This window comes from Dendrobates tinctorius, unplaced genomic scaffold (genome assembly GCF_039654945.1).
Source record: "Dendrobates tinctorius isolate UK_male_01 unplaced genomic scaffold, ASM3965494v1 ptg000063l, whole genome shotgun sequence".
Taxonomy (NCBI): Eukaryota; Metazoa; Chordata; class Amphibia; order Anura; family Dendrobatidae; genus Dendrobates; species Dendrobates tinctorius.
The window spans coordinates 19,955,985-19,978,544 of NW_027361731.1; the positions used below are offsets into that span (position 1 = coordinate 19,955,985).

The 22,560-nt window shown below is 50.3% G+C and overlaps 2 protein-coding genes across 3 annotated transcripts in view; one reads left to right on the forward strand and one right to left on the reverse strand.

Annotated features, from left to right (window-relative positions):
• The window catches only part of LOC141094266 (uncharacterized), a 29,326-nt gene extending 17,579 nt beyond the window's left edge, over positions 1–11,747 (reverse strand). For both annotated transcript variants that reach the window (XM_073580092.1, XM_073580091.1), the window contains exon 1: positions 11,604–11,747. The gene's annotated coding sequence lies outside the window, so the exon portion shown is untranslated. The remainder of the gene's footprint in view (positions 1–11,603) is intronic.
• LOC141094241 (uncharacterized) overlaps positions 1–22,560 on the forward strand; it is a 309,531-nt gene that overhangs the window by 189,933 nt on the left and 97,038 nt on the right. The window contains exon 2 of the mRNA XM_073580056.1: positions 21,372–21,510. The gene's annotated coding sequence lies outside the window, so the exon portion shown is untranslated. The remainder of the gene's footprint in view (positions 1–21,371; positions 21,511–22,560) is intronic.

The window sequence follows — 22,560 nt, forward strand, 5'->3', positions numbered from 1 at the left end:
GCATCTGAACATGCTCATGGGATGAACTCCCATTGGAGTTCGGGAGTCAGGTGTTCAGGTCCTGTGTCAGATCCTATTGGCTCCTCTTGGAGACCTGGAGATTTCCAGAAGGTCCCGTTCGCTATAAAAAGCGTGCATGGCTGTTCCGCCATGCGCTAGTATAGCCATACTGCTGCTGTATGTTTGTTGATGGATGAATGGACTGGTGAATGATTCATTGGAAACCCCTACCCTCTGATACTACGTCTGTGAGAGTGCCTGAGTTATTGCCAGTATCAGCGCCAGCGCGCTATTGCTCCAATGCCTCAGCAGCCTAGCGTCAGCATTGCGCCTGCTAGTTAGCAGTTTCTTTACAGCGGCTCTGTCTTCGTCGCGCTGCAGTTGCAGCTCTGTGCGTCCGCGGTTGCGACGCTCTACACCCGATCCTTTTCGGTAGGTCTAGACGGAGTAAGTACCGCCATCTAGTGATACCCCTGTGACCAGATACCGCGGGTGCAGCGCTGTAGTTCTGTGTCCTAAACAGACTCAGTGTTTTTGTGTTTTGTTTCTGTTACTCTGAGTTCAACAGAGTCTGAGTAGTGCACATTGCGTGCCGTTAAACCCTGTGCACATTACCGCCAGATTGCCCTGCCTCACCTAGCAGCAGTTATCACATCTGCACGGTGGACCCCAGGTGGCGAAGGTACTTTATTTATTTAGTGCCTTCCGCCACTCCTAACAGCGTGTGCGTACGAGGTGTACGGAGCGGAGCCGCGTGTGCGTACGAGGTGTACGGAGCGGAGCCGCGTGGGTGCACGGAGCGGAGCCGCGTGGGTGCACGGAGCGGAGCCGCGTGGGTGAACGGAGCGGAGCCGCGTGGGTGTACGGAGCGGAGCCGCGTGTGTGCACGGGGTGTACGGAGCGGAGCCGCGTGTGGGCACGGGGTGTACGGAGCGGAGCCGCGTGTGGGCACGGGGTGTACGGAGCGGAGCCGCGTGTGGGCACGGGGTGTACGGAGCGGAGCCGCGTGTGGGCACGGGGTGTACGGAGCGGAGCCGCGTGTGGGCACGGGGTGTACGGAGCGGAGCCGCGTGTGGGCACGGGGTGTACGGAGCGGAGCCGCGTGTGCGCACGGGGTGTACGGAGCGGAGCCGCGTGTGCGCACGGGGTGTACGGAGCGGAGCCGCGTGTGCGCACGGGGTGTACGGAGCGGAGCCGCGTGTGCGCACGGGGTGTACGGAGCGGAGCCGCGTGTGCGCACGGGGTGTACGGAGCGGAGCCGCGTGTGCGCACGGGGTGTACGGAGCGGAGCCGCGTGTGCGCACGGGGTGTACGGAGCGGAGCCGCGTGTGCGCACGGGGTGTACGGAGCGGAGCCGCGTGTGCGCACGGGGTGTACGGAGCGGAGCCGCGTGTGCGCACGGGGTGCACGGAGCGGAGCCGCGTGTGCGCACGGGGTGCACGGAGCGGAGCCGCGTGTGCGCACGGGGTGTACGGAGCGGAGCCGCGTATGCGTACGAGGTGTACGGACCGGAGCCGTGTGTATGACATTGGAGGATGTACATAAAGAAGACTTCATGATCTTCTAGTGCTGCTTTGTGTTGGGTATGGGGACTTTATCTGGTGGTGATATGTGGGTGCAGGTCTTGCATTTCTTACTGTTACAAGGTACTGATACAATGTACAAGGTGCAATGCAGGGACAGACATCGGGGAAAATAAACAAAAACTACAAACAAGGATGAATCTGCATAGACATACGATGAATAATGAGCTGGAGCCGCCTGTAGGAATACACTTCTCTAGACCTGGGCACAGTATGGCAGATCTAAAAGCCCTAATATTGAAAGGACATTTTAATAGTGACAAAGAAAGAAAAATCTGGGAGTTTAGGTTAAGTCTGAGTGTAGACCCACTTTTTTGCCCTGCGGATTTTTCCACGCAGAATTGAAGAAATCCGCTGGACAAATGAACTGCATTTTTCCTGCGGATTTCTTCCCATTTTTAATGCGGTTTTCTACTGCGGATTTACACTTGTGGATTTGGAGACAGGAGAGGTGGAAAACCACACAAAAGAAGTGACATGCTGCGGATTTTGTACCGCGGAAAAATCTGCAGCATCTGCACAGCGTTTTTTTTTTTCCATTGATTTAAATGCTACTGTACATCACAATGCGGATATGCAACGTTTCTGCGCAGTAAAATCCGCTGCGGATCCGCATCGTGTGCACACAGCCTTATAAATATGTTTCAATCTCTAACAATAGGACTCAATTTGACACCTGGATTCATGACTCATTACATGGACACAGTTCACACCTCAAGAAGGTCTTCAGATGTCTAATAGAACACTTCCACCTCATCTACATGTATAACAAAGGCTTAATGTGATTTCCTTGGCCTATCTATAGCAAGCATCATCTCATGCCCTTGTGTAATTCCTATATAAATGTCGCCATCTCTTCTCAGTAATTGCCTGGTGAAGGAGCCTTCTGAGCCTTGAAAGCTTACAAATATAATTTCTCTGGTTAGCCAATAAAGGTAACACTCCTTGAATACTTTTCTCAATTTTTTGGGGACATAAGTATTCACATTGATTTTTCTGGCTAACACGGTACCACAATATTATTTTGTATTGTACATCTTAATTGATGTAAAAAGACATAAATCCATGAGACACATTCATTCCTGCACTGGGTTAGTCAAAGGTCGTCATAAATTTATACTCCCAGACCCTCCTGTGTCTCTGAGATTTGAAATTACCTTTTAAAACAAGTAATTTAATGTCCATGATGCTATGACCGGGGATACAAAAATGTTTTTCTACAGTTAACTGTGTACCTTTGGTAGTTATAATCCAGTCCAGTTTGTTTTCTGTTGTCTCTTTGGACTGGGCATGCAGGGGTTAATCCCCTCTGCCTCATTCTGGAGCTGGCTAGGCTATTTCAGTCCTCTGCAGCCTGCGGGCCAGCGTCAGCTACACTGCCAGCTTCCAAGATAATGCCTCTGACCTGTATTCCTTTAGTGTTCATTCTGCTCGATTACCTGGACTTGTATATGACTTGGCTTGATTTCTGGACCCTTGTTTCTGGCTTTTCCGTTTCTGATACCACGCTTTCCAACTGGCTTTTGCCCTCTGGCTGGTACCCCGACTACGGTTTACTTCTTAGGTTTCTGATACCACGTTCCTGGTAGGTCCCGACTTCTTGCTCGTCCCTGACTACGCACTTGCTGTCTCCCTTGGTACTTCTCCTCATGACAGTTGCTGACTTTGGCTAGTCTGACCACTCTTTTGCTACCTGTGAAACCTGTGCTGTTGCTCTATGTTACTATGCTGTGTGTGTGCGCGCAACCTCTCTTCCCTCACCAGCACCCCCTGGTGGAGGTTGCACTGTACTGCACTGCAGCAGCACATTACAGTAGTCACCTACAATCCAAATCTGAAGGTGCTAAGGGGAGCTGCACAGAATTACAACCTTTACTACAAAAAGATACACAATTACAATCCACATTTCCAGACCCCCCCCACTACAATGTTTTAGGCAGCCCCCAATTTTAAGAAACATCATTGTCAGAAGCTCCCTGTCCTCTCCAACAGCTACAGGAACCTTTCCTTGCAAACAAAAAAAAGTAAGACTTGTCCATTTATAATGACCACGGACAAGATAAAGATCCCCAACTCACATCAGGACTACAAGATCCCAGGTGCTTTCAGCTGCATCACATCTAATGGGGTGTACTTAATTATTTGTACTGAATATCTAACTGGGAGTCTGTATGTGGGGGGGAGACCGGGCAAAAGCTGAGAACTAGGATGAATTCTCATCGCCACAAATAAGAGAAAGAATGGACCTACCTGTAGCAAAACCTCTTTGTATCCCCGGTCATAGCATCATGGTATCAACCACTGAGGACTCTCAATTCTAAATATTTTTCTATCTATCGGCTGACACGGCACAAAGATATATATCTTTCCTGGATCAAGATTTAGGATGCGCTTTGTTTTTGTTTTATTGAACTTTGTACTGTCCTGTTCATCCATAATGGTTTCTTTTTATTCCTGGACATTTTATTACCTGAGGGTGTAAGGTTTTTGCAGGATTCTAGTAGTATTTCCTTAAAAATGCCCCATTTATGTTCGGTATCCCCAGTTACCATGACGTTGTCCCAATCTATACGATTACGCTCTTCCCTTAATTTGTTACAATCATCTTTCTTAAAGTTCCAGGTTTTGGCATTTGCCTTTTTGAATGTTTGATTGAAAATGACATTGAAACTTACCATGTTATGGTCACTGCTCCCAAATGCTCCCCGACCTGTAGATCTGAAATTGTATCTGGTCTATGTGACAGAACCAGATCCAGCAGATCACCTCCCCTGGTCAGTTCATCAGCCAGCTGAGGGAGGTCATTGTCCTGAGATGTGGACAAGTAATTGTAGCTTTTAGCACAGTCAGAAGAGTCTATGTCCCATTGAATGTCTGGATAGTTAAAATCCCCCATTATAAGAACCCTGTTACTGTTTGCTTCTCCTCCTCTACCTGTTCCTCTATATTAGGAGGCTTGTAGCAGACTCCAGTTAGCAGCTTTCCATTATTACCATCCCCACGTACAGTTACACATAGTGACTCTACATTGCTGTAACTCCCCCAATGTCTTCATTGAGCACAGGTTTTAATGTGGATTTTATGAAGATGCACACCCCTCCACCTTTTATCATCTTTCCTCTCCTTTCTAAATGTAGTATAACCCTCTACATGTTTGTTACCCAGTCATGGCTCTCGTCAAGCCAGGTTTCCGTAATGCCCACCACTGTGGGCATCGTGGAGGTGGATGCTTCTGATTGGGCATTGGGAGCAATTCTCTCACAAAGAACTGAAGAGAAGGCTCGGTTACATCCTTGTGCTTTCTTTTCTCGTAGGCTTACCCGTGCAGAGAGGAACTATAACGTGGGAAATAAGGAACTTCTAGCGAATATTGCAGCCTTTAAAGAATGGAGGCATCATCTGCAAGGGGGTCGCACAACAGATCATAGTGCTGACCGATTATCGCAATTTAGAATTCATGAGATCTGCTAAATGTCTGTCTCCACGTCAGGTTCAGTAGAATTTATTTTTGAACCAATTTAAATTTTGTTATTTCGTGCCGTTCAGGTTCACGTAATGGGAAAGCTGATGCTTTTTCAAAATTCTGCGGATTCCGTACTTGGGTCCCTGCCCAAGACCATTTTATCAGATGCCAACTTCATCGTAGTAATCCATGATCCGGACCCGTGGATGGAGATCAAGGAAGCCTATGATGATGATGTATCTCTTGCTAACCCACCTGTGGATATCATACTTGTCCTTAAGGGAGGCTTGTGGTTTCATGACCGATGCATCTACATTCCTGAGGCTGTACGTCTGAAGATCCTCAAGTTGGTACATGACTCCAAGTTGGCTGGTCATAGGGGGTACAGAAGACACGAATTCCTGAGCCAATTTATCTGGTGGCCAACCTTCCTGAAGGATATGAAAGACTATACGAGGTATTTGGTCGCTATAAGACACCTCGTGCTTCTCCTACAGGTCTACTTCAGCCACTACTGGTTCCATCTCGCCCGTGGGGCTCAATCTCTATGGACTTCATTGTGGATCTTCCTACTTCTGGTGGCATGAATATGATCCTAGTGGTACTTGATCGCATGACTAAGGCTGCTCATTTTGTTCCTTGTGCCGGCCTTCCATTAGCTAAGGAAACTGTGATCTTGGTGATACAGAATATTTTTCAGCTGCATGGGGTCCCAGATGAAGTTCTCTCTGACCATGGAGTACAATTCACCTCAGATTCTGGAAGGGGTTTTGTTCTGCGCTTAATATTAATGTTCGTCTTTCTTCTGCATATATCACCCTCAGACGAATAGCGAGACCGAGCGAACCAATCAGACTTTGGAGCAATATCAACTATGCTATTTCTGCCCTCTTCAGGATGATTTGGTGGAACTAATTCCGTAGCGAAATTCTCCTACAATAACTCTCAGAATGCCTCCACTATGGTAATGCCTTTCCTTGCTAATCTAGGTTATCATCCAAGCAGCTTTCCTAGATCTCCGTTGGATGTTCCAGTTCTGGCAGTGGAGGAAAGGTTGACTGCTTTGAGGAGAATCTACAAGTCCTTAAAGAAACATTAAATTCAGCTCAGGAATGTTACAAGAGATCAGCTGATCGATTCCAGAAGCCAGCACCCATGTTCAAGGTAGGAGACTCAATGTGGTTATCCACCAAGAATCTAAGACTGAACGTTCCTTCACAGAAACTGGGACAGAAGTGCATAAGTCCTTTCAAGATCACTGGTATTGTTAGACCCAGTCCCGTACGTCTGCGGGGTCCCCATCAGGACTCCTGCTCTGTGCTGGCGCCACGCTGCCCTGTTGCAGCCTCTACTTCCTCACTTTCCCCTGCTTCCTGGCACGTGGCCAGCAGATCCCCGGGTAGAGTGCTTAGGGCGCGCGCTCCAGGTCTCTTAAAGAGACAGCGCGCATTTTTCAAAAAGTACTTCTCACCAATGGTGTGTTAGTAATTACTATTTCTAGCCCCTCCGTCATAGGGAGGGTGCCAGACCAACAATTATCTTCTGTTGCTAGCATTTGGTTCTGCTGCCTGTTGTACTTGTGCACCTGCAGTGTTCTGCCAAGTATTCCGCTTATACTGTTTGTCTCCGCAGACTATCTGTTAGCTGCTACCCGGCTGTCCAAGACTACATCTGTACCGTCTACGCCAGTTCCGTCCTGCTCCGCCACTCATTCATCCGAACCACTGGACAACGCCTGTGTCAGCTTTTACCCATGTACCCAGAACCCATCGGTCAGCTTGGCCATTTCTGTTAACCCTGTTTATCCATCTGTCCCGCTGGGGCAGCTGCCACGTGTCCGGGGTCTGACTGGAGGTAGCACCGGTTTCCTCTAGACACTTCATTCTGACCCTCTTCAAGGGGACTTACTACGGGTGGCTGAGGCTCTATTAGTCACGCCCCCTTCGGAGTTCCCCGGACCGTGGTCTGGAGGTTCCACAAATATTGCAATAAACTACGAATGTGAACTTCACAACCTGTGCCTCAGCTTCCATTTGTTACAGGAATCGTGAATTCTGTGGCCTGCCATCTTAAGCTGACGAGGACTATGAAGGTATTTCATGTCTCTCTTTTGAAGTCTGCCTCTCCTAGTAGCTTTCAGGGATGCATTGTGCCCCCTCCATGACCCATACTGGTAGATGGGCAGGAGAAATTCTTGGTGGCGGAAATCATTGATTCCAGGATCCACAGAATCCAACTCAGTATCTTATAAGATAACAGGGATATTCACCTGAGGAGGACTCTTTGGAACCCGTTGCTAACATCTGTGGCTGCAGAAGATCACTCAGTTCCATCAAAAATACCCTGAGAAACCAGGTCCAGGATCATCCTTAGGCCGCTGTTAAGGAGGGAGTAATGTCTGGACCAGGGCTGCCACTAGGAATTTCAGGGCCCCATACTGTCAAAATTTTGGGGCCCCCTTTTGACTCCACCCAATTTCCTCCCAGCTCCACCTCCATCATTCGATCCTTCCACAGTCCCACCATCCACTCTTGGAAAAACTCCTGCACCACATCCTCATCAATCACACATTAACACCATATCACATACATAACCATCAGCCTTTGTTTTGACCAAAAGATTTTTTAAGCCGCCACCACGAAAAGGTAGACTGTTTTCACAGTTTATAACGTAGCTTCTGACTTCTAGCCAGTCAGAAGCTGTGCTTACAAGCTGGCACCGTGAGACCGGATTGGTGCTGAAAATGATGAAAATATCGGAAGGTGAGTACGAGAGGGAATTAAATTTAAAGGGACCCTGTCAGCACAGAATGACTGTTCAATCAGGTACAGGCGCTTGGTGCTTCACGGCGGCCAATCATTTAAATTCACCTTCCCACCTGCTAGTTCTCCCTCTATCTCCATCCCCTTTTCTTTAATTGACAGCTCTGGCTTCATAGAGCCAGAGAAGAGGGGAGAGAGAGGGAAACCAAGCAGGTGGGAAGGTGTACTTCAATGATTGGCCGCCGTGAAGCACTAAGCTCCTGTACTTGGTTGAACAGTCATTCTGTGCTGACAGAGCTCCTTTAAAGCACCATTCCAGTGGTGAAAAAACAAAAACCAAAAACGCTGGAGTGGGGCTTAATATAGCTACAGTGCCCCAATGTTTAACACACTGTGGTTGAATTTTTCAAAACCAGTTTAAGACTAAAGTGATTGTTACCTGGACTAAAAATATTACTATACACCTATATAAAACACACAAACACAGTATCTCTAATACATGCCGGTAGATAAAGTCTATACTGTATATAATACATACCTGCCTGTACTATACAGTGTTTATATAAAGTTTGCTCCTATATATTATATGTAGGTATTTATTGCACCCATCTCTCTATAGTGCACACGTCCAGCATAACCAGTAATGACTGGAGGCTGCCCTGACACAGATTACAGGCAGTGATTAGAGACTGTTCTCGGAGCTCCGGGGCCGGTCGCTGCTGTGTGTGGCTGAGAGACGTGATCCTGCAGCAACCAGCACGGAGCTCCGGGACCACAGGGAGTAAATCACCGCTGAATGAGCCTTAGGCTAGGCTCACATTGCGTTAGAGGCAGCCGTTAAACGGATGAGCTAACGCAGATGTCATTTTTGACATCTTTTGTGACCTAGCGCTAATGTATGCGCTAATGCATGGCAGCATTTCGTTACCATGCGTTAGAGCAGACAGGTCTTGTGCGCTAGACCAGACGCACCCGAAAACCCTGCAGACCGCGCTCGAGGGTGCGTCCTGAAGTAACGCATCATCGCTGCCGCATGCCGATTTTGGCCTTAAAGGAGTTGGCTGGTCTAAATCCACAAGCCTGCAGTCCCTCTATGGGTCAACTATGACTGTAGACCTGCGAATCCTCAAAGTGTATGCACTGTGCGCTGTGAGGATTTGCCAGTCTCAGAGCCGGGAACAGCAGTCACGGGGCTACAAGGGTGTAAAATGCAGACTCCCGGCCAGAATTCAGCTAGAGGAACTGTTGGTGAATATCAGTCTGCACTTGGACCGCAGTGCATGGACCGGCTGCGGGTCTCCAGACCTGAACCCCGCAGCATGTATGAGGCTGGGAGATCAGCGCTCAGTCCATACACTGCAGTGTGAGCGCAGATCCCACTTGTATTAATCATTCCCTCCCCCCTTTCACACTCCAAACGTATAAGCTACTGGGTGATCCTGAGCTGCTGCCTGATGCTGTAATGGGGCATTTGGTTTTGCAGCAGCGCTCAGGGTCATCCAGTAGCTTATAAATTCTTGTTGGGAAGGGGGACGGCATTATTATATCAAACAATCACGTACTGAAATGGTGGACAAATTAACACATGGACTTAAGTTAGCTACTCACACAGCCTGTCAAAAAGAATCTCCCTGCGGGCTGCAGACTCCTCTCAGCAGCCTCTCCCTGTGGGACGCAGCCCCCCAGTCCCCTCACTAGCCTCCCCCCGTGGGACGCAGCCCCCCCAGTCCCCTCACTAGCCTCCCCCCCGTGGGACGCAGCCCCCCAGTCACCTCACTAGCCTCCCCCCGTGGGACGCAGCCCCCCCAGTCCCCTCACTAGCCTCCCCCCGTGGGACGCAGCCCCCCCAGTCCCCTCACTAGCCTCCCCCCGTGGGACGCAGCCCCCCCAGTCCCCTCATTAGCCTCCCCCCGTGGGACGCAGCCCCCCCAGTCCCCTCACTAGCCTCCCCCTGTGGGACGCAGCCCCCCAGTCCCCCTCACTAGCCTCCCCCGTCCCCTCACCAGCCTCCCCCCGTGGGACGCAGCCCCCCCAGTCCCCTCACCAGCCTCCCCCCGTGGGACGCAGCCCCCCCAGTCCCCTCACTAGCCTCCCCCCGTGGGACGCAGCCCCCCAGTCCCCTCACTAGCCTCCCCCCGTGGGACGCAGCCCCCCAGTCCTCTCACTAGCCTCCCCCCGTGGGACGCAGCCCCCCAGTCCCCTCACTAGCCTCCCCCCGTGGGACGCAGCCCCCCAGTCCCCTCACTAGCCTCCCCCCGTGGGACGCAGCCCCCCAGTCCTCTCACTAGTCTCCCCCCGTGGGACGCAGCCCCCCCAGTCCCCCTCACTAGCCTCCCCCTGTGGGACGCAGCCCCCCAGTCCCCTCACTAGCCTCCCCCCGTGGGACGCAGCCCCCCAGTCCCCTCACTAGCCTCCCCCCGTGGGACGCAGCCCCCCAGTCCTCTCACTAGCCTCCCCCCGTGGGACGCAGCCCCCCAGTCCTCTCACTAGTCTCCCCCCGTGGGACGCAGCCCCCCCGTCCCCCTCACTAGCCTCCCCCTGTGGGACGCAGCCCCCCAGTCCCCTCACTAGCCTCCCCCTGTAGGACGCAGCCCCCCAGTCCCCTCACTAGCCTCCCCCTGTAGGACGCGGAGGGATCTGCAGTGTGAGCGCAGATCCCACTTGTATTAATCATTCCCTCCCCCCTTTCACACTCCAGCCAAAACGTATAAGCTACTGGGTGATCCTGAGCTGCTGCCTGATGCTGTAATGGGGCATTTGGTTTTGCAGCAGCGCTCAGGGTCATCCAGTAGCTTATAAATTCTTGTTGGGAAGGGGGAAGGCATTATTATATCAAACAATCACGTACTGAAATGGTGGACAAATTAACACATGGACTTAAGTTAGCTACTCACACAGCCTGTCAAAAAGAATCTCCCTGCGGGCTGCAGACTCCTCTCAGCAGCCTCCCCCTGTGGGACGCAGCCCCCCAGTCCCCTCACTAGCCTCCCCCCGTGGGACGCAGCCCCCCCAGTCCCCTCACTAGCCTCCCCCCGTGGGACGCAGCCCCCCAGTCCCCTCACTAGTCTCCCCCCGTGGGACGCAGCCCCCCCAGTCCCCCTCACTAGCCTCCCCCCGTGGGACGCAGCCCCCCAGTCCTCTCACTAGCCTCCCCCCGTGGGACGCAGCCCCCCAGTCCCCTCACTAGCCTCCCCCCGTGGGACGCAGCCCCCCAGTCCTCTCACTAGCCTCCCCCCGTGGGACGCAGCCCCCCAGTCCTCTCACTAGCCTCCCCCCGTGGGACGCAGCCCCCCAGTCCTCTCACTAGCCTCCCCCCGTGGGACGCAGCCCCCCAGTCCTCTCACTAGCCTCCCCCCGTGGGACGCAGCCCCCCAGTCCTCTCACTAGTCTCCCCCCGTGGGACGCAGCCCCCCCAGTCCCCCTCACTAGCCTCCTCCTGTGGGACGCAGCCCCCCAGTCCCCTCACTAGCCTCCCCCTGTGGGACGCAGCCCCCCAGTCCCCTCACTAGCCTCCCCCTGTGGGACGCAGCCCCCCAGTCCCCTCACTAGCCTTCCCCTGTGGGACGCAGCCCCCCAGTCCCCTCACTAGCCTCCCCCTGTGGGACGCAGCCCCCCAGTCCCCCTCACTAGCCTCCTCCTGTGGGACGCAGCCCCCCAGTCCCCTCACTAGCCTTCCCCTGTGGGACGCAGCCCCCCAGTCCCCTCACTAGCCTCCCCCTGTGGGACGCAGCCCCCCAGTCCCCTCATTTCTCTCCCCTCAGCAGGCACAGGCTGTCAGACCCAGTCTCCTCTCACCTGTTGCGGTCTCCTCACACAGTGACCACTGACAACAACACCGGACACTGTACAATGCCTAGACTGTATGGGCTCCTTCCAGATGTGACGTCATTTCCGGGGGCGTGTCACACCGGAGGGGGCGTGTTCTGACAGCAAAAGCAGGAAGAGAAGACGCCATTACACGTTTGTCTGTCTGGGCTGCAGTTAGGACCTGAAAGGAGCCCACACAGTCTAGGCTCAACCGTGAGGGGACTGGGGGGGGCTGCGTCCCACGGGGGGAGACTAGTGAGGGGACTGGGGGGCTGCGTCCCACGGGGGGAGGCTAGTGAGGGGACTGGGGGCTGCGTCCCACAGGGGGAGACTAGTGAGGTGACTGGGGGCTGCGTCCCACAGGGGGAGACTAGTGAGGGGACTGGGGGCTGCGTCCCACAGGGGGAGACTAGTGAGGGGACTGGGGGCTGCGTCCCACAGGGGGAGACTAGTGAGGTGACTGGGGGGCTGCGTCCCACAGGGGGAGACTAGTGAGGGGACTGGGGGGCTGCGTCCCACAGGGGGAGACTAGTGAGGGGACTGGGGGCTGCGTCCCACAGGGGGAGACTAGTGAGGGGACTGGGGGCTGCGTCCCACAGGGGGAGACTAGTGAGGTGACTGGGGGGCTGCTTCTCACAGGGGGAGGCTAGTGAGGGGACTGGGGGGCTGCGTCCCACAGGGGGAGGCTAGTGAGGGGACTGGGGGGCTGCGTCCCTCAGGGGGAGTCTAGTGGGGGGACTGGGGGCTGCGTCCCACGGGGGGAGGCTAGTGAGGGGGCTGCGTCCTACAGGGGGAGGCTAGTGAGGGGACTGGGGGGCTGCGTCCCACAGGGGGAGACTAGTGAGGGGACTGGGGGCTGCGTCCCACAGGGGGAGACTAGTGAGGGGACTGGGGGGCTGCGTCCCACAGGGGGAGGCTAGTGAGGGGACTGGGGGGCTGCGTCCCACAGGGGGAGGCTAGTGAGGGGACTGGGGGGCTGCGTCCCTCAAGGGGAGTCTAGTGGGGGGACTGGGGGGCTGCGTCCCACAGGGGGAGGCTAGTGAGGGGACTGGGGGGCTGCGTCCCTCAGGGGGAGTCTAGTGGGGGGACTGGGGGGCTGCGTCCCACGGGGGGAGGCTAGTGAGGGGGCTGCGTCCTACAGGGGGAGGCTAGTGAGGGGACTGGGGGGCTGCGTCCCACAGGGGGAGGCTAGTGAGGGGACTGGGGGGCTGCGTCCCACAGGGGGAGGCTAGTGAGGGGACTGGGGGGCTGCGTCCCACAGGGGGAGACTAGTGAGGGGACTGGAAGGGCTGCGTCTGACAGGGGGAGGCTAGTGGGGGGGCTGCGTCCCACAGGGGGAGGCTAGTGAGGGGACTGGGGGGCTGCGTCCGACAGGGGGAGGCTAGTGAGGGGACTGGGGGGCTGCGTCCCTCAGGGGGGGACTGGGGGGCTATGTCCCACAGGGGGAGGCTAGTGGGGGGGCTGCGTCCCACAGGGGGAGGCTAGTGAGGGGACTGGGGGGCTGCGTCCCACAGGGGGAGGCTAGTGAAGGGACTGGGGGGCTGCGTCCCTCAGGGGAAGGCTAGTGAGGGGACTGGGGGGCTGCGTCCCTCAGGGGGAGGGTAGTGGGGGGACTGGGGGGCTGTGTCCCACAGGGGAGGCTAGTGGGACTGGGGGTCTGCGTCCCACAGGGGGAGGCAAGTGGGGGGGGCTGTGTCCCACAGGGGGAGGCTAGTGGGGGGGCTGCGTCCCTCAGGGGGAGGCTAGTGGGGTGACTGGGGGGCTGTGTCCCACAGGGGGAGGCTAGTGAGGAGACTGGGGGGCTGTGTCCCACAGGGGAGACTAGTGAGGGGACTGGGGGGCTGCGTCCCACAGGGGGAGACTATTGAGGGGACTGGGGGGCTGCGTCCCACAGGGGGAAGCTAGTGAGGGGACTGGGGGGCTATGTCCCACAGGAGGAGGCTAGTGAGTGAACTGGGGGGCTGCGTCCCACAGGGGGAGACTATTGAGGTGACAGGGGGCTGCGTCCCACAGGGGGAAGCTAGTAAGGTTACTGGGGGGCTGCATCCCACAGGGGGAGATTATTGAGGTGACTGGGGGGCTTCTTCCCGAAACTGCTGTCTGTGGATGGATACCATGTTTTGACATAGGTGGTTTCCTTCATTGGAGACTGCCCTTCCCGTGGTTGTTCCTTCCCGGGGAAAGACCTGGCTAGTCATTGCTTGCGTTGAGAAACATGTGATGGTGTCTCCGCGGCTCTTGTTTTGCATGTTTTTACATATTTCCCATAAGGGATGGGGGCATTGCTCTAGAATCACTGCGTTGAGAAACGTGATGGTGTCTCCGCAGTGTTGGATGTTGATCTCCATGAGTTCATTCATCCTCATTTTTGCAGTCACGTAGTTGACCCATAGAGGGACTTCAGGCTTGTGGATTTAGACCCGCCAACTCCTTTATGCCTGGGTTCACATTGCGTTGTGTTTAATGCGCTGACAACATCCGTTATATAGCGGCACTAACGCTATGTAACGGAAGTGTTAACGCCCCCATTGCCCGCAATAATGGTAAAGCATCCTAACCCATGCCAAAAACAGCATGTGTTAGCGATGATGCGTTACTTCAGGACGCACCCTCGAACGCGGTCTGCAGCGTCTTCGGGTGCGTTGAGTCTAGCGTACAGCGGACGGATGTGTTCGCTGTGCATAGACCTGTATGGGCTAATGCATGGTAACGAAATTCTGCCATGCATTAGTGCTAGGTCACACAAGCTGTTAAAAATGACATCTGCGTTAGCACATCTGTTTAACGGATGCCCCTAACGCAATGTGAACCCAGCCTAAGGCTCATTCAGCGGTGATTTACTCCCTGTGGTCCCGGAGCTCCGTGCTGGTCGCTGCAGGATCACGTCTCTCAGCCACACACAGCAGCGACCGGCCCTGGAGCTCCGAGAACAGTCTCTAATCACTGCCTGTAATCTGTCAGGGCAGCCTCCAGTCATTACTGGTTATGCTGAACGTGGGCACTATAGAGAGATGGGTGCAATAAATCCCTACATATAATATATAAGAACAAACTTTATATAAACACTGTATAGTACAGGCAGGTATGTATTATATACAGTATAGACTTTATCTACCGGCATGTATTAGAGATACTGTGTTTGTGTGTTTTATATAGGTGTATAGTAATATTTTTAGTCCAGGTAACAATCACTTTAGTCTTAACCCCTTACCTACAAAGGACGTAATATTCCGTCCATGTGACCCTGGACCTAACTACCATGGACGGAATATTACGTCCCAGCGATCAGCGGCGCCCACGTGGTGAGCGCCGCTGATCGCGGCCGGGTGTCAGCTAATTATCATAGCTGACACCCGGCACAATGTGTCAGGGGCGGTCACGGACCGCCCCCGACACGTTAACCCCTTGCACACCGCGATCAAACGCGATTGCGGTGTACCGGGGGTTAAAGGGAAGCAGCAGGGAGGGGGCTCCCTCCGTGCTTCCCTGAGCCCCCCACGGCAGCACAATGTGCAGCGCTGCTGCGGGGGGCTCCTTTCCTCCAGGCCCCCGAATCCAAGATGGCGACGGGGGCCTGAGGAAGCTGGCTTCCTCAGTGCCTGCAAAGTGCAGGCATGAGGAAGTCTGCAGCAGTGCCTGTGACAGATCGCTGATCTGTCACAGTGATCTGTGATGTGACAGATCAGCGATCTGTCACAGGACAGTGATGTCCCACCTGGGACAAGGTAATAAAGTAAAAAAAAAAAAAGTGTCAAAAATAATTTTAAAAAAATCGCTAAATAAATTAGTAAAAAAAAAAAAAAATATTCCCCAATAAATCCATTTTTTCAAAATAAAAAAAAACAAAAACAATAAAAGTACAAATATTTGGTATCGCCGCGTCCGTAATGACCTGCCCTATAAAACTGTCCCATTAGTTAACCCCTTTAGCGAACCCCTTAAAAAATAAAAAACAAAGCAAAAAATAATGATTTATTATCATACCACCAAACAAAAAGTGCAATAACGCGCGATCAAAAAGACGCATATAAATATCCATGGTACCGCTGAAAACGTCATCTTGTCCCGCAAAAAACGAGCCGCCATACAGCATCATCCGCAAAAAAATAAAAAAGTTATAGCTCACAGAATAAAGCGATACAAAAATAATTATTTTTTATATAAAATTGTTTTCATTGCAAAAAACCGACAAAACATAAAAAAACGACCTAAATGAGGTATCGCTGTAACCGTACTGACCCGAAGAATAAAACCGCTTTATCAATTTTACCGCACGCGGAACTGTGTAAACGCACCCCCCCAAAAGAAATTCATGAAACGCTGGTTTTTGTTCATTCTGCGTCCCAAAAATCGAAATAAAAAGCGATCAAAAAATGTCACGTGCCCGAAAATGGTACCAATAAAAACGTCAACTCGTCCCGCAAAAAATAAGACCTCACATGACTTGGTGGGTCAAATTACGGAAAAATTATAGCTCTCAATATGTGGTGATGCAAAAACTATTTTTACAATAAAAAGCGTCTTTTAGCGTGCGACAGCTGCCAAATATAAAAACCGCCATAAATAGTAAATCAAACCCCCCGTTATCACCCCCTTAGTTAGGGAAAAATAATAAAACTAAAAGAAAATGTATTTATTTCCATTTTCCTGCTAGGGTTATGGTAGGGTTAGGGCTAGGGGTGTGTTGAGGTTAGGGTTGGAGTTATAATTGGGGGGTTTCCACTGTTTGGGCACATCAGGTGCTCTCCAAAGGCAACATGGCGTCTGATCTCAATTCCAGCCAATTCTGCGTTGAAAAAGTCAAATGGTGCTCCTTCCCTTCCAAGCTCTGCCATGCGCCCAAACAGTGTTTTACCCCCACATGTAGGGTATCAGCCTACTCAGGACAAATTACAAAACAACTTTTGGTGTCCAATTTCTCCTGTTACCCTTAGGAAAATAAAAAATTGGGGGCAAAAATATAATTTTGCGGAAAAGAATGTTTTTTTTTATTTTCACGCCCAGGCGTTATAAACTTCTGTGAAGCACTTGGGGGTTCAAAGTGCTCTCCACACATCTAGATAAGCTCCGTGGGGGGTCTAGTTTCCAAAATGGGGTCACTTGTGGGGAGTTTCAATAGTTTAGGTACATCAGGGGCTCTCCAAACGCACATGACACCCGCAGACCAATCCATCAAAGTCTGCATTCCAAAACGTCACTACTTCCCTTCCGAGCCCCGACGTGTGTCCATACTGTAGTTTTCTCCCACATATGAGGTTTCAGCGTACTCAGGACAAATTGGACAACAACTTTTGGGGTCCTATTTCTCCTGTTACCCTTAGGAAAATAAAAAAATTGGGGACTAATTGATCATGTTTGTGGAAACAATGCGATTTTTTTATTTTCATGCCCTGGCATTGTAAACTTCTGTGAAGCCCTTGGGGGTTCAAAGTGCTCACCACACATCTAGATAAGTATAATAATTATAATAATATTATTATTACTATTATTATAATAGTATAATATCTCATTTTGAATACAGTTAGATATTATGTGCATATGCACTTTATGTTATGCGTTCTAACCTTAGCAGCGCTGGCTTCTTTTTTCTTTTTTTGTATAAAGATGTAACAGAGCCTTCTCTCCAGTTCGAGAGAAAATCGATGGCTCCCAATGGCCAGTCAGAAGCATCCAACTCCACGGTGCCCCCAGTGGTGGGCATTACGGAAACCTGGCTTGACGAGAGCCATGTCTGGGTAACAAACATAGAGGGTTATACTACATTTAGGGTGGTTTCACATTAGCGTTTCAGGGCGCAGCGACGGCCTGGGTACGGCCGCCGCTAAGCCCCGCCCCTGTCACGCCTCCTCCAGTAGATCCGCCTACGGGCACATGACGCTGCATACGTCCTGCGTCCCCTATCTTTATCACTGGGGTCGCAGGCCATGCGCAGTATGCGTTTGGCAGCGCATGCGTCCTTTTGATGGTGCGCCAAGCGCAACCAAATTGCAACAGGTTGCGTTTGGCGCTGGTCGGCGCACCGTCAAAAGGACACATGCGCCGCCAAACGCATACTGCGCACGGCCTGCGTCCCCAGTGATAGATAGGGGACGCATTCAGCGTCATGCGCCCGTAGGCGGAGCTCCTGGAGGAGGCGCAGCAGGGGCCCGGCTTGGTGGCCGTGCGCAGGCCGTCGCTGCGCCCTGAAACGCTAATGTGTAACCAAAGGACAGGAAAGATGAACCCCTTCCTGACATCCGACGGTATATCCCGTCCATGGAACCTGGGCCCCTATGCCCATGGACGGGATAGTACGTCGGGCGCGATCAGCGGCGCCCACGTGGTGAGCGCCGCTGATCGCAGCCGGGTGTCAGCTGATTATCACAGCTGACACCCGGCACAATGTGTCAGGGGCGATCTGTCACAGGACAGTGATGTCCCACCTGGGACTATTTAATAAAGTAAAAAAAAAAATAAAAAAAAGTGTAAAAATAATTAAAAAAAAATCGCCAAATAAATTTGAAAAAAAAAAAAATTCCCCCAATAAATCCATTTTTTGGAAATAATAAAAAAAAAAACAATAAAAGTACACATATTAGATATCGCCGTGTCCGTAACGACCCGCCCTATAAAACTGTCCCATTAGTTAACCCCTTTAGCGAACCCCTTAAAAAATAAAAATAAAAAACGAAGCAAAATATAATGATTTATTATCATACTGCCAAACAAAGTGTAATAACGCGCGATCAAAAAGACGCATATAAATATCCATGGTACCGCTGAAAACGTCATCTTGTCCCGCAAAAAACGAGCCGCCACACAGCATCATAAGCGAATAAATAAAAAAGTTATAGCTCGCAGAATAAAGCGATGCAAAAATAATTATTTTTTATATAAAATAGTTTTCATTGCATAAAACTGACAAAAACATAAAAAAAGACCTAAATGAGGTATCGCTGTAACCGCACTGACCCAAAGAATAAAACCGCTTTGTCAATTTTACCGCACGCGGAACGGTGTAAACGCACCCCCCCAAAAGAAATCCATGAAACGCTGGTTTTTCTCCATTCTGCGTCCCAAAAATCGGAATAAAAAGCGATCAAAAAATGTCACGTGCCCGAAAATGGTACCAATAAAAACGTCAACTCGTCCCGCAAAAAATAAGACCTCACATGACTCGGTGGGTCAAAATACGGAAAAATAGCTCTCAATATGTGGTGATGCAAAAACTATTTTTACAATAAAAAGCGTCTTTTAGCGTGCGACAGCTGCCAAAAATAAAAACCGCCATAAATAGTAAATCAAACCCCCCGTTATCACCCCCTTAGTTAGGGAAAAATAATAAAATTAAAAAAATGTATTTATTTCCATTTTTCCATTAGGGTTAGGGCTAGGGGTGTGTTGGGGTAGGGTTAGGGTTAGGGCTAGGGGCATGTTGGGGTTCGGGTTGGAGTTAGAATTGGAGGTTTCCACTGTTTGGGCACATCAGGGGCTCTCCAAATGCAACATGGCGTCTGATCTCAATTCCAGCCAATTCTGAGTTGAAAAAGTCAAATGGTGCTCCTTCCCTTCCAAGCTCTGCCACGCGCCCAAACAGTGTTTTACCCCCACATATGGGGTATCAGCCTACTCAGGACAAATTGCAAAACAATTTTTGGGGTCCAATTTCTCCTGTTACCCTTAGGAAAATAAAACATTGGGGGCAAAAATATCATTTTTGTGGAAAAAAATGATTTTTTTATTTTCACGTCCGAGTGTTATAAACTTCTGTGAAGCACTTGGGGGTTCAAAGTGCTCACCACACATCTAGATAAGTTCCATGGGGGGTCTAGTGTCCAAAATGGGGTCACTTGTGGGGAGTTTCAATAGTTTAGGTACATCAGGGGCTCTCCAAACGCACATGACACCCGCAGACCATTCCATCAAAGTCTGCATTCCAAAACGTCACTACTTCCCTTCCGAGCCCCGACGTGTGCCCATACAGTAGTTTTCTCCCACATATGGGGTATCAGCATACTCAGGACAAATTGGACAACAACTTTTGGGGTCCAATTTCTCCTGGTACCCTTGGGAAAATAAAAAAATGGTGACTAAAAGATCATGTTTGTGGAAAAAATACGAATTTTTTATTTTCACGCCCGGGCGTTATAAACTTCTGTGAAGCACTGAGGGGGTCAAAGTGCTCACCACACATCTAGATAAGTTCCTTAGGGGGTCTAGTTTCCAAAATGGTGTCATTTGTGGGGGGTTTCCACTGTTTTGGTACATCAGGGGTTTTCCAAACGTGACATGGTGTCCGATCTCAATTCCAGCCAAAAACGTCAAATGGCGCTGCTTCCCTTCCGAGCTCTGCCATGAGCCCAAATAGTGGTTTACCCCCACATGTGGGGTATCAGCGTACTCAGGACAAATTGCACAATAACTTTTAGGGTCCTGTTACCCTTGGGAATATAAAAATTGGGGTGAAAAGATCATTTTTGTGGAAAAAATATGATTTTTTAATTGCACCGCTGTACGTTATAAACTTTTGTAAAGCCCTTGTGGGTTCAAAGTTCTCACCACATATCTAGATAAGTTCCTTGGGGGGTCTAGTTTCCAGAATGGGGTCACTTGTAGGGGGTTTCCACTGTTTAGGTACATCAGGGACTCTCCAAACGTGACATGGCGTCCAATCTGAATTCCAGCCAATTTTGCATTGAAAAAGTCAAACGGCGCTCCTTCCATTCTGAGCTCTGCCATGCGCCGAAACAGTCGTTCCCCCCCACATTTCAGGTATCTGCGTACTCAGGACAAATTGCACAATAACTTTTGCTGTCCAATTTCTCCTGTTACCCTTGGTAAAATAAAAAAATTGAACCTGAATTATTTTTTTTATGAAAAAAAGTTAGATGTACATTTTTTTTTTTAAATATTCAAAAAAATTCCTGTGACGCACCTAATGGGTTAATAAACTTCTTGAATGTGGTTTTGAGCACCTTAAGGGGTGCAGTTTTTAGAATGGTGTCACTTTTGGGTATTTTCTATCATATAGACCCCTCAAAGTGGCTTCAAATGTGATGTGGTCCTAAAAATAAAATGGTGTTGTAAAAATGAGAAATCGCTGGCCAACTTTTAACCCTTATAACTTCCTAACAAAAAAAAATTTTGGTTCCAAAATTGTGCTGATGTAAAGTAAACATGTGGGAAATGTTACTTATCAAGTTTTTTGTGTGCCGTATCTCTGTGATTTAAGGGCATAAAAATTCAAAGTTGGAAAATTGCGAAATTTTCAAAATTTTCGCCAAATTTCCATTTTTCTCACAAACGCAAGTTATTTGAGTGAAATTTTACCACTAACATGAAGTACAATATGTCACGAGAAAACAATGTCAGAATCACCGGGATCCAAGGAAGTGTTCCAGAGTTATGACCTCATAAAGGTACAGTGGTCAGAATTGTAAAAATTGGCCCGGTCATGAACGTGCAAACCACCCTTGGGGGTGAAGGGGTTAAAAAAAAAAAAAAAAGTGGAAGAAATCCACATTTAAACCTGTGCTGAAAGAAGACATTGGGGGGGTTACAGCAATGTAGAGTCGCTGTGTAACTGTACGTGGGGATGATAATAATGGAAAGCTGCTAATTGGAGTCTGCTACAACCCTCCTAATCTAGAGGAACAGGTAGAGGAGGAGCAGCAAACAGTAATAGGGTTCTTATAATGGGGGATTTTAACTATCCAGACATTCAATGGGACATAGACTCTTCTGACTGTGCTAAAAGCTACAATTTCTTGTCCACAGCTCAGGACAATGACCTCTCTCAGCTGGCTGATGAACTGACCAGGGGAGGTGATCTACTGGATCTGGTTCTGTCACATAGACCAGATACAATTTCAGATCTACAGGTCAGGGAGCATTTGTGAGCAGTGACCATAACATGGTAAGTTTCAATGTCATTTTCAATCAAACATTCAAAAAGGCAAATGCCAAAACCTGGAACTTTAAGAAAGATGATTGTAACAAATTAAGGGAGGAGCTTAATCGTATAGATTGGGACAACGTCATGGTAACTGGGGATACCGAACATAAATGGGGCATTTTTAAGGAAATACTACTAGAATCCTGCAAAAACCTTACACCCTCTGGTAATGTCCAGGAATAAAAAGAAACCATTATGGATGAACAGGACAGTACAAAGTTCAATAAGACAAAAACAAAGCGCATCCAAAATCTTGATCCAGGAAAGACATATACCTTTGTACCGTGTCTGCCGATAGATAGAAAAATATTTAGAATTGAGAGTCCTCAGTGGTTGATACCATGATGCTATGACCGGGGATACAAAGAGGTTTTGCTACAGGTAGGTCCATTCTTTCTATTATTTTGTGGCGATGAGAATTCATCCTTGTTCTCAGCTTTTGCCCTGTCTCCCCCCACATACAGACTCCCATTTGGACATTTAGTACAAATAATTAAGTACACCCCATTAGATGTGGTGCAGCTGAAAGCACCTGGGATCTTGTAGTCCTGATGTGAGTTGGGGATCTTTATCTTGTCCGTGGTCATTATAAATGGACATGTCTTACTTTTTTTCTGGTTGCAAGGAAAGGTTCCTGTAGCTGTTGGAGAGGACAGGGAGCTTCTGACAATGATGTTTCTTAAATTTGGGGGCTGCCTAAAACACAGTAGTGGGGGGTCTGGAAATATGGATTGTAATCGAGCATCTTTTTGTAGTAAAGGTTGTAATTTCCATGCAGCTCCCCTTAGCACCTCCAGATTTGGATTGTAGGTGACTACTGTAATGTGCTGCTGCAGTGCAGTACAGTGCAACCTCCACCAGGGGGTGCTGGTGAGGGAAGAGAGGTTGCGCGCACACACACAGCATAGTAACACAGAGCAACAGCACAGATGTCACAGGTAACAAAAGAGTGGTCAGAGTAGCCAAAATCAGCAACTGTCAGGAGCAGAAGTACCAAGGGAGACAGCAAGT